Source organism: Cyanistes caeruleus, chromosome 13 (assembly GCF_971803275.1).
Source record: "Cyanistes caeruleus chromosome 13, bCyaCae1.hap1.1, whole genome shotgun sequence".
Lineage (NCBI taxonomy): Eukaryota > Metazoa > Chordata > Aves > Passeriformes > Paridae > Cyanistes > Cyanistes caeruleus.
The window spans coordinates 17,782,647-17,795,512 of NC_141713.1; the positions used below are offsets into that span (position 1 = coordinate 17,782,647).

At 41.7% G+C, this 12,866-nt stretch overlaps 1 protein-coding gene and 1 long non-coding RNA gene across 6 annotated transcripts in view; one reads left to right on the plus strand and one right to left on the minus strand.

Annotated features, from left to right (window-relative positions):
• LOC111934254 (uncharacterized) overlaps positions 1 to 5,602 on the plus strand; it is an 85,289-nt gene extending 79,687 nt beyond the window's left edge. For both annotated transcript variants that reach the window (XR_002867118.2, XR_015275900.1), the window contains exon 5: positions 43 to 5,602. This is a non-coding gene — a long non-coding RNA (uncharacterized LOC111934254). The remainder of the gene's footprint in view (positions 1 to 42) is intronic.
• PEAK1 (pseudopodium enriched atypical kinase 1) overlaps positions 1 to 12,866 on the minus strand; it is a 107,435-nt gene that overhangs the window by 59,870 nt on the left and 34,699 nt on the right. The window lies entirely within an intron of this gene.

Sequence of the window (12,866 nt, forward strand, 5' to 3'; positions counted from 1 at the left end):
GTCCTTGTCCTTAACATTTCCCATTTCTTTTCCATTCCCCAGGAACACACTGCTGCTTTAATTTTGCCTGCCCAAGAGTCACGCTGCATCTTTGCAGTTAAGATGAAGAGAGGTTGGAGGAGGAGGCTGAGGAAGAGCCTGTAGAACCAACTGGAAGAATTAAGGAGCTTTCCTGGGAAAAGGAGCAGAGCTCTTTGGAGTTTTTCAAGGAGACAGCACTGTCCAGTTCTTTTGGGGTTTGTTTGTGGGGCTTTTTTCCCTCCTCTGGTATTCTGCTTCTTGTGACTTCAAGTGTGAACACATTTGTGAGTGACAAAGTTGGCAGAAAGAAGGCAAACACAAATCATTTGTATAGCAGCAGCCACAAATAACCAGGAGCAAAGTACTTAAACTTCTGTGCAAAGCAAACACAGCCTACCAATGGCACAGGCTGAGCAGCACAACCAGAACACCTTGACAACAATTATCACCACAAAAGGACCTTTTAGGACATCTGAAGGGAAGATTCTGAAATAGCTCTGCAGATGAATAGCAACAAGTAAAATTAATAAGAACCATCCTAAGAGAAAACACACATTATGTGCTTGAAAATGGACTTAATGAGAAGGGTGAATACCCTCTCATTGAAGGCAGGTAAGGGAACAGCCACTAAATTAGACTTCAACTTGTGGCTCGTTGTCTAAATGGAGATATGAGAGATGAGTCAAAAGCTTACTCTAGATGGAGAAGATTGAATCTTCTCCTAACCCAAGTGTTACCAAACAATTTGATTTTGCAGATGGGATTGGCCAGAAATAGGATGCAAGAGAAAATGAATGAGAACTGAGGCCTGCAAAGCCTCCAGGAATGTTGAGGGGACACCACAATCCTTCGTAGTTTTGAGAACCTCACTCAGCAGCAAAATTCTTCTTTGCATATTATCAAGTTCTTTGAAATAGAAAAAATAGCCCTGAAGCAAAGAGAAATCAGCCAACACTTCATGGCGTGGAATGGCTGCACTGAGAGATTATTTAAAGTGTCTGCATAAGGAGATGTGTTTGTGTAAAATGTTAACCCATTCCAAAATGTCTTTTTTTTCTGGCTAGAAGAACAAGAGACAGGGAACCTTGTGGATTCAGGCAGGATGCTGCAGTTCAAGCAGCTGGCCAGGGGAGGAGGGAGGATGGATTTCTCCTCCTGTAGTGTCCACCAGCCTGCAGGACCTGTTCTCAAATTGTGGACACCTCTGGGCAAATGTCTATAGGGAACACCAAACCAGGAAACATTGCCAGAGCTGTATCTATATAATAAAATATCAAGTTACACACATTTTTAAATTTTACCTGCATGCAGGTATTTGCACTTCTGTCCTAAAATTCTGCAGGTTTTGCCCAGCAGTACAAAGGGCTCTCCTTGCATTTCTTTTTTTGCTTGTGCAGCTGCATTCCAACACCTCTGGCACAGCTGGAGATGGCAGAGATTCAGTGCCACAGCTGGATATAAATCTGGTGTTCCTGTGGCTTGTGAGGATCACTGAGGTGTTTTATAGGTGCCACAGAAAACACTATCTCCAACATCAGCATATTGCACATTAAATGGTAGCTAAGGCAACAGGTGGCACAGAGATCACAGATACATTTGTCATTGTACTCACAAGCAGCACAGGGGCTTAAAAAACACAATCTACCACTCCAAAAGAAAAGAATCAAGCCACTCCACATTCACTTCAGTTCCAGTGCCCGGTACTACAGATTAATTTAAAACATTTGAAGTTAATTGACAAAGATGATGTGCAATCCTTTTTAGCGCTGCTCCCAAGAGGCAATTCACACGGATGGAGTACATGGAGCTGCACATGAGTCCCTCTCCATTTCCCTTGGCTTTCTGTGGAGGCTCAGGCAGCAGAAGTTCCTCTGCATGAAAAGAGCTGCCATGTGCCTCGCTCCCCTCGCAGCACAAAGGGCAGGAATGCTCAAGAAATGAATCACAAACCGTTCCTGCAAACATCCCAGCTCTCAGTGCCAGGGCTGGAGCAGCTCCCCGGCCTGGCAGGCTGAGTGACAGCCAGGGCTAAAGGGACACCTCCTCACAAGGTGAGGAACAGGAAGGCCATTTCAAACTCCTCCATCTGAATTATGATTGCTGACTGTATAAGGAGGCAAAAACGGAAGCAAATCCACAAGGAAACAAAGCATCGTTTGGGAAAGGTTTTTCCTATTCATGTTGATTGCAAGTGAACTCTTCCCGAGCTGTGAACAACTGGTGATGCTTTAGTGTTCAGTACATAGCCTGATTTTATCATAAAAGCTCGTCCTTGCCTTCAGCTGCCTGTCAGATTTGCCAAGCTGGCAACACTTGCGCTGTTTAATGTCTCAGCATGTTGTATCTTGGACACAAACCCCTGCAAAAATACCTAATTATAAATATTTACATTTGTTATCCTTTTTGCATGATACAGTAGAGAGAGGGAAAACAGATTCTTTCCACTGAATCTGCAAAGCATGACAACATCACAGGGTTAATATCCATGAGCAAAGCATTCAAGGGGATTGGAACCCCCTTGAGTGGGACTCCACAGCGCTCCCCACACACGGTGTGCAGGCCAGCTTTGCCCAGGAGGCTGCAGGGAGCACCTGGCCCAGAAAACACCAGGAATTCCAGGAATGGCCCCAGAGGGACACTGCTGCTGGTTGGTGCTGAGCTCCTGAGAGGCCACGCAGGTGGTGGCATTTTGAGGAGTCATTACCCAGCCGAGGAAGAGATGTGCTCTTCTTTCAGAGTAATAACTCCTTCACTTCCAAATTGTCTCCTTGGGCAAAGAAATGCTGCACACAGAATAGAGCCACTCTTGAAGGATACAGGGAAAGCATCAGTACAGGGAATGTGCAGCCCTTGACAGATATGTTAATACAAATTCACAGAGGTACACAACAAACTCCCAAAAAGTTTAAAAGTTGAAACTTCTGATACTTAAAAAAATATTAAATACACGATGACTGTTTAAAATAGAACTGATTCATGGGGAGAAAGGAAGCACTTAATGACTTGCTCATGCTTAAGGACTCTTAAATAAAACAAGTATCTGTTACTCATGCGTTTGAAGGATTTGCTACTCTCGAGCTACTGATTTGAAAAGCTTTTGACACAGCAAGATGAAGACACATCCCCAAGGGCTGCTGTGTGAGCTGAAAGCCTGTGTGCTCTCAAACACTCTTCCTTTCATTGATGAAGGGAAAGATTAGCAAGAGGAAGAAAAAAAATAAAGACTTGACTGTTTTGGCTTTGGAAATGAGGTTTCAATAAGATTTTCTGGCTTGAAGAATCACCAAAGAACCCCAAACTATCATGTGAAGAAGTAGTGATAGAATTTGAGACCATCAGAGGCTATCCAGGCCCTGAGCTGCATCTCTCCTTCTGCTATTTTTATTCATTAATTGTAGGCCTAATATTACAAACCCAATACTATTTCATATGAGGAGAAAATTAGAAAAAACAGAAATTACTATTAGTCATCCTCCATCCTTATGAATGAATCACACAGTACAAACTTCAAACACGGGGTTTATCAAGGCTTGGCCAAAATGCAATTTTTGGCTATGGGATAGCAGGCAGCAACAATGAAACAACACAAGCTTCTGCTTCATTTTTACTGCTCTGTGCTCCAACAATTTCTTCTCTCAACAGCTACTGAAAACCTAGCCTTTCATTGGTATTTCACATTCACAAAACCCTATGAACAGCTGAATGTGGCTTTCCAGAGGGCTCTTGGCACAGCCACACAAGCTCAGGTAGCAGCATGGACACAGGGACACAGGGAGAAGGAAAAGCTGGCAGTCTTTGGCAAAACAAAAAACTGAGAGCAACAATAAACAACCCCCAATCCCAAACCCTCAAATGACTGTTTAGGCAGCTTTCTTTCACAAACTAACCCCAAAACTTGCACTGGGATTGCAATTTGCATTTCAACCCATTCTCCCCCCATCCCCGTTTGCTGTTTGCCCAGTTTTATTAGAACCATCTGCAAGATCCTCCCCTTCCAGTTTCTTGTGTCGGTTCATCTGGCAGCTGCACTTTTTCATCTATTGAAAAAAAATCTTTGTTTCAAAGTTGTTGAGACAGAAGGTCTTTGACAGGCTAAAAATTATCTTGAAAATCAACACAGAAACCACATCATATGCTGTTCTTAACAGACTGAAGGGGAAGAATGGCAGCTAGAATATATATATATTAATGGGAAGATAAAAGAGAGGTTTGGGGATCATGAAAAATTTTAACAACTCAATTTATCTGACAAAAGCCACAATTTACTGAAGTACTGCAAGTTGCCACTGCAGAAGCATTTTAGGCTCTGCATTATTGCTGACAGAAACAAGAGAAATGCAGAGAAGTATTTCCTTACAGCAGCTCTTGGCAAAACATAAGCGAGGGGAGTGCTAAGGGAAGGAGGAATGTTGAAGTGAAATAGAGTTTGAATTATTTTCTTTAAACATAATACAAGTATTACAAGTTTTTGAATATAACATGCTTTGCAATCCCCTTCATTAGCCTGTGCATGGTGCTGCTTAAGTTTCCACCTTTCTCTGTAACCCTCCTAAAAGATCTTAGTTCCCTTCTGTGTACAGATGTCTGTGCTGTCACCGTGGTGTCCATCCTGATGGGACAGCTCCTGCTGCAGCACAGGGCACATCAGCACTGCTGAAAAATGGCACAAATCCTGGACCTTGAACTGGTTCGGATATTGTTCTTCTCCAAATTGTTTCTGCATTCACCTCGTCGCAGAAGAACGGCACAACCTTCACTTTTGGGGATGAACAGAGAATTCTCTTCCACATTTCTCCAAATCTTCTCATAAGACATTTTTAATAAAGAAAATTCACTTCAAGTATGAACACAAAATACTCAAGCAGCACAACTCCTACTTTCCCATTTAGATTAATACAAACATTTTCTTTCTTTCTTATGTTACTGCTATTTAAAAGGTAACAAATAACTACAGACAATATTCAACTGCCACCAAAGAATGTTTGTACATGTGTAAATTTAAAGAATCTGTGACATGAATCGAACTATTTCAAATCTCCCCAGAGTTCCAGCAATGCTGGAAATAACTTTCTCCACATAAGCATGTGAACTGTCTTTAACTATCAATCACATCCAAGCCCTGCTGTCATCCACCCTGACCTTCCTGATTCTGTTTTATACAACCTCCAGCCCACGTCTTCCCTAAGCAAACTCCTAATTCCTTCTTTAACTAAACAAGGCCACTTAAAGTTTCTCAAGCACTCTGACAGGACTTCTACAGCTTCTACATTGGGATTTGCCATTTTCTTCCCACACTTTCAATCCTCATAGAACATTTTTGGGTTTAAATAAAAGTATTTTGCAGGACTTCAAAATTTCCATGAACAAATAGGCTTATTTTCTCCCTTGAACTTTATCATAAAACATATAAAACAATTTAAATGGTTTTAATTGCACAGGCTCTAGGAAAAAACAGGCAAATATAATAATTTGAGTTGACAGATTTTGCAAGGCAGACTTTAAAAGTATTTTCAGAAACACTGGAAACAGCATTATCATAATCTAACTTCATAAATTTTATATGCAAATAAAAAATTAAAAATGCAGACCTAAAAATATTTAAAGAAATCCATATATTTTAATGATAGCATAAAAAAAGTAGATCTGCTCTTGAAAAAGTGTCCTGGAAACTCTCAGGAGAATTCATGGAATAACCACAGAGTTTGTGCTTCTGTGATCAATGAGCAGGAGAGATTTTTATTCAAACACTTAACAATACTTTTGTTAGCATATACATGGCTCCACTGGCTTATTAGAAATTTTGGCAAAAATAAGACATCTTGTGAAAGCAAGAAAGCTGAATAAAACCAAAGACTGAGAGAACAAGCTTAAAATTTCTCTTCCCTTCCCGCCCCCCCAATGCATTGCAAAAAAAATACCATTTTGATGAATAATCTCTTCCAAATCCTCTTTTCCAGTCACTTTTGATCTTTACAGAATATATACATTTATATAAGCCAGAAACAACCACAAAAGCAATATCAAACCCCCATCTCAATGCACACCCCTGTTTCAAGGTATCATGAATATATTAAGTTAAAATTGCAAACAAAGGAAGGCTTGGGACCATAAAAAAAAAATTACACCCTGCTGTTAATGCCATTTTTCTTGCTCTTGCATACGTGATGTCGATTCCCTGGTTTCCATTCAACAAATAAAGCTGTGAAATGGCAGTGGATTTCCTGCTCCAAGTCCAGGCCTGCATCCAAACAATTCAACATTGAAACTGTGGCTGCCAGCCTCAAATATTCCCCCCCACAGGAACAAACACTCCCAGATGTATGACAGAGGTTATCAGAAAATCTTACTGAACTGGGGTTAGAGGAGAAAGTGGCAGATTGAACGTGTGCACGGCATTCTCCCCATGAAATCTGTTCCTACAGAATGAAGTTCTGGAGAGCAGAGGCTGCTGTGAGGCTGCTGAACAGCTCCATGCCAGGGCCAAAGGCAAAGGCAGTGCCCAGCCTCAGCGGGACTGCACAATTCTGCACGGCTGCCACGAGAGCCACAGGATCGACCCAACGGGACAGACCCAACAACTGGACAGACCCAACGGGACAGACCCAACAACAACTGGACAGACCCAACAACAACTGGACAGACCCAACAACAACTGGACAGACCCAACAACAACTGGACAGACCCAACAACAACTGGACAGACCCAACAACAACTGGACAGACCCAACAACAACTGGACAGACCCAACAACAACTGGATAAACCCAACAACAACTGGATAAACCCAACAACAACTGGATAAACCCAACAACAACTGGATAAACCCAACAACAACTGGATAAACCCAACAGGAATGCCACCCCTCCTTCCTGGGCACAGCACTTGCCAAAGGGCAGGGGGTTGGTTAATGCAGCCTCTGTAACTTGGGGGGACCCAAATGCCACAAGGCTGCACCTCCTCATTCTCTCCTGGGCTAAGGCAGAGGATCCATCTCTCGATCCTCAATTCTCCACTCTCAGTTAGGAGCAAGGACCAAGACAGCTCTGTCAGAATGAGCCTGCCATTCCCCTGGCTTGTCAAACACCACCCCTCCCAAAACACAAGGATTTAGCCCAGGAAGCCAACTCAGCTTGAACACAAAGCATCTCTGGAGCCCAGAGCCAGTGTGCCCCGGCAGAGAGAGCTCGCGGCCGCAGGCAGAGCGGGAACAGCATCCCAGACAAAGCTGGAAAATTCCAGAGATGTGTGGCACCGAGCTCTTCCCACAGCTACAGCCAGACAAAAGAAAACTCACTTCAACAGGAAACTGGAGAGAAATGTTTTAGCTGAATTCTTCTCATCGCTTAAGTCAGAAATGCAATCTTTACTTAAATGTTAAGCCATATACACAGGCCATTAGTCAAAGTTCCTGTTCTTTTTTTAATGGTTTTACCAGGTTTGACATTTTGTAATGCTATTATTTTAAATCTGGTCTGGACTAGAATTCACATATTAGGAAAACGATTTTTAAAAGACTTTGCTAAAATATCTTCCCCATATTGCTATCATTTGTCAAAGTTTTGCTTAAAAGCAGGTATTAAGATAAATGAAATGGATCAAAAATGGAATACTTCCAGGAATATAAATGATGGTTAAATTAAGCTTGTGACAAGAGCCAATCTACACATTTTGATTTCTCAGTGAAGTACCATTTGACCTTGCAATGAGAAAGACACTCATATACTATGTAAATCTAAAGGAAAAAAACTACATGAAAAAGTGAATTGAACTGGTTGAAATAGCCAGGAGGCAAAAAAAGCAACAAGTGGTGAAGGTGAGAAAGAACATCAGAAATCGAACATCAGCTCAGTGAAAGGGCCAGAACCACAGGGTCAGTCAGCAGAATAAGCAGAGTTTTCAGACAGGTCAGAACATACAGTGCACTGAATATAAAACCTGAGTGGACACTGACAAATTTAACAAAACCAGGACTATTTGCTGAAAACCCTCCTTAAGGCAAACAGCACTGGGGTGCCCCCTGCAAAGGCCTGAGGGCATGGGAAAGAGGCTCTGGGATTCCTTCCTGGGTTATTTCTCTCCCTCAAATACTTAAGGCATTTTCCCTTGGTCTGACAGCAGTTTAAAAATACCAGTGGAAAACAACTAGAGTTGTAATAGGGAACTTCAAGTAGCACTTAATATTTCTGAAGTATTAAGATACAGAGTATGCATTTAAATAGCATAAAATTCAGCAAGTGTTCAGTGGTTCCAGATTTTTTTCTCCCCAGATATCTGAAATTCTCTTGCCTGAGCTGCATACACAGCACTGCACTGCTCACCACCAACCCTTTACCCACTGCACCACGGCACAAAATCAAATGCACCAGGCAAACTACATCATAAGACAAAGCATTGCTATCTTTCAAAACACTGAAGAAAAGGAAGAACATTTCTTTAAACTCTCTTTTACTAGAGACAGGTTGGGCATTAGTGGTTTTGGCAGCTGTATAAAACAGCTGCAACTGGAAACAATTGGTGCTGAGCAATCGGAAACAGGCAAGGACAGAGCAAAATACACTGCAAGTATTGCTCCAGTTCTGGCTTGTCATTAGACACATAAGAGCTTGCTGTAGTCTCACTTCTACAAGGGCACAGCATTTGCTTGAAAAAGAAAAAAAGAGATACTGAAATTTAGGATCAAGATCAGTGTAAGAGTTATGCACTTGCATTTATAAGTATTGTTATAGAAAGAGAGACTCTGAGAAGCTTTAATTCTAAACTCACTTGCCAGAGAAAAGTGGTTGTTTGAAACCTGCAGTAAAGTAAAATCAAAAGAGGGTAGTAAAGGACTATCAGAAGAGTAATGCAAATGGTGCCACTTGAAAACATCCACAGCTGAAAACCCACAGCTGACAGTTCCCTGGGAATACAGACAGGAAAAACAGGTATCAGCAGTAAGGGGGGAATCCTGGATCACAAGTAAGACCTGCTGGTGAACTGGACCGATTTGCCAGGTCGGTGCAGAAGGACCAGGGCCACAGGAACATGGTTCAGTATGCTAAAGGAACTGCCCAGGGTGAAGTGACCTCAGTGGGTGTTGTACTTCAATAACACACTTACCAAAGCTACAGACGAATCTCTTCAGTGGTTCTCTGGAAAATGATTTTATATGCTAGTTCAGAATAAAATTCCAAATTGGAAAGGCTGAAGCAGCAAGTAAATTTTTCAAAAACTTTACTCCTAAACACAAATTTAAGGACAGAGGAATCAACTGCCATGGAAAAGCAGAAGTGTTCCATCTGTGCAGGATAAATTATGGACTTGATGGGAGGATGCGATTCAGCTGCTGACATTTGAAACAACAGAGGTAACAAACTGCAGATTTAGCAAAGCTGCCAAATATCAAAGATGTTGAGAAGACGATCAGAATGATCACAAATAGCACAAGGAGAGCCCAGAGAGGACAGAAGTTGTTATGGGATGCCAGCAGCCTGGCAGGTCTGCCCCAAATCCAGCGTGTCCATGAGGCTGCTCCGGGCACCAGCCCAGAGCCTCAAGCACCACCTTCTCCAAACTCACTCCCACCTCCATTTGCAGCGTAGAGACTTCCTGTGAAAGGACTGGGGTCTCTGTACTTCATATCCCTGCATGGAATTTTCCTTCATAAACCTATCCAATTACCTTTTGAACCCATTTACAATCCCATATCCACAACATCCTGTGGAGGACATTCCACAGCTTTTCAGCTTTGTGTTTGTTTTGAGCTGCCAGGTTCTTGTCAGGAAAAAAAAAAAGAAAACAGATAAGACACTTGGTTCCTTTGACACCTCTATTTACTTTTTCCTATGCCATAATGATTTGTGATTTCTTTCACAGGCCCCCCCAGCCCTTCTCACAGTGGAAGTGTCCTGTTGTCTGTATTGGTGTGGAGTGGATGCTGCCCCATACCTCCAACTCCCCACCCTGCATTCCTCTTCTGCATTCTTTTCAAGTGAGACTGTGTGTCATATTCAGAAGCTTTTGAGAAGAGGATGAAAGAATTCTAGAGCAGTGAGAACAAAGAGGCATGTTTGAAGGTAGAGAAAACTTATTTAGGGGAAAAAATGTAAGAAATAAAAGAAGGTTCACTGTGATTCTATGTGTTTGCAAGCAGAACTGTTCAAGCATTATTAAAAGATGGGAAATAGGGAACAAACAATAAGATTTGTAGTAGAAATCAGCCTATTTTTCTGTGTCTTCATGCTTTACAGAGCTGAAGTAATTTCAGTGTGCTCTGTTTCCCCTTCAAATGAGCATTTCAGTGCAGCTTGTAACTTCCTAGCTCATCTAGAAAGGGGCACCCGTGCTAGAGGCAGACACTAATGAGTATTCTAATTGTATGAATATATTGAAAAAATAGAAATAAAGGCAGTGAAACAGATTGCAAGGAAATGGACAGTGGGTGGTGGTAAAGGAGGCTGAAAAGTAATTACTGGTCATTGTACACTTTTAGTGTTGTAGGAATAATGACCTGGGACTCAACTTTTCTTTCCCACTATTAAAAGCCAACTGGGATCCTTATCACTCGCTTCCAAAAGTAGAAAATATTTCTGAAACTCTGGAGCAGCATTGTGATCTAGCACCCAGGTCAGGCTCCCCTCAGGTCTCTCTGAAGCACTTTGAAGCAGCTGTTCCAGGTAAAGTTGCTTTTCTCACCTTATCACCACTGTTCATGGACACTGGACACAGGGGGCACGGAAGGAAACAACTGCTGGCAACATTTCTTTACTAAATAAGTACTCAGTGAACCCCAGCTGAGGTCAGGTAAGGTCACTGCAAGTACAGTCCCCCTTGGGAAAAACATCTTGGCTTAAAAACTGCTGTAAACCACACCCATGGCCTACACAGCCAGGCAGGGCCCTGCTGCTCTCTGGATCTGCTCCAAAGCTTTCCTCACCCCAGACATGGACATTGTTTATTTACTGCCACAAAAAGTGTTCTATTAACGTTTTTGAGAAACACCCCACTTCTAATCTCTGGTAAGCATCTCAAATACCCAAAACTATATTATTAAAGGCAAGTCTCACAGGAGGCACACGTGAAAAATTCCATGCTATTACATCCCTGGGCTGCAGAAGCCCACACAGGAATTTTAGAGTGTATTTTTTCCGATCACAAATCTGCTCATAAATGCTGTGAATTGCACTTTAAATGCTGGCTTCCATTATTTAACAAAAAATCCTTACAGGTGTCATTCATGAGAATATTTACATTTTTGTAGTCTGCCACAGCAATCTCAATTTTCTTGTTGTTAAGTTACACCAAGTGTATTTTAGATTTTCCCAAGAGTAAGACAAAGGAAAGGAAAAGATGTTCCAGTGCTACTCTGTGTACATACACAAGAGCTTTCCCGCTTAGAAATTCACTTTAGAATTGAATTTTGATGGGTGTAAAATTTTTGCCTTCTTTGTAAAATCCTTCTAATTTGGCAGAGTTATGATGGTTTGAAGGGAAAAAAAAAAGCCAACTATATTTATATTTTCAGTACATTATCTTAAGGGTTAATAAAAATCTAATATTTACTAAATACATTTCTGGACATGGGGAACTAGGGAAGGGGTATTTGCCCTTGATCATACCAGGTCAAGACTGGAAGGAACACGAGGTTTTCCACATAGGACTGTACTTGAAAACAGGCACATAAACAGGAGAAAACCCACTGATATTTCCATATCATGTAACACTTCTGATGTTTTAAAACTTTACAGCATATATGACTTCATAAACTTAATGCTGCTATGAAGAGCTACAGGCAGTGGAAATAAAATGAGTGCTGTGCTGGTTTGCAGTGGGAATTCTTCTCATCTCCCCACTGCCCACTCTGCATAAACCATCAAAGTCTGATGCTCTGCCATGATTTCCCCACTGTAATCTGCCGCCTATTATTCTCTCAAACCCCATCTGCAGGTCATTTTTCTATCAAATGAGCTGGTTAAAATTCCTTCTCCCTTTTTATTTAAACCTAGGGGAATTTCAAATAGTCCAGCACTAACCGACAGGAATTTATTTTAACCATTATTTAAAATACCAGCAGCTTTGCATTGCTACAGCTTAACAGCTCTGATGGGTTTCATGCAGTCTCCCTTCACTTTATCTCCTCTGACACAGGCATTAGCATCCTGGGAGCCCAACTATGGCTCAGAGAGTCATTGCCTTTATTCCCTTTTAGGCTCAGACCTCTTTCCACACAGAATTTGTAGCATTACACAAACTTGATGTGGACAGAAAAGCATGTACTAGCATGAAAACAGCTATATAACAATTAAAAATATTTAGAAATGAATGCCAAGGAAAATCCTCTTTCCCTTTATAGTTTAAGAAAATTTGAGGTGATTTTCCTTATATAAGGGAGCCAAACTGATTATTCCCTGATCTTCCAAGAAGGTGATACTTGGTAGTTAAAATTCTGCATATGAATTTTGATCTGAAGTTTTTTCCTCTACCAGATACCACTGTGAATGAAAGCAACACCCTTGTCAGCACTTTCCTCCATGCCAGAGGGCTGAGAGGGAGCATGACCTGGATAGGATTGCTTCCTAAAGCCTGTGTTTAAAGTGATCTAACAAGGTCCCATGCAGACTGGCTGCTTCCACACAGGCTGCCACACAAACTCTGCAGTCAAAAAGAAGCTGTAGAGAAATGCATTTTTGCTGACTGCAGTTTGAGAACCTCTTGTTGGAACCCAACAGAACGGAAAACAATGGAAAACTGCTGGCTGTGATAGGGCTTGAAAATAATAAAGTTTAACAGCTTATTCTTCCTAGCATGTGCAATGGAAGAGAGGCAGATGGGAGCAGCATGATGACCAATGCTATCACAACATGCTTTC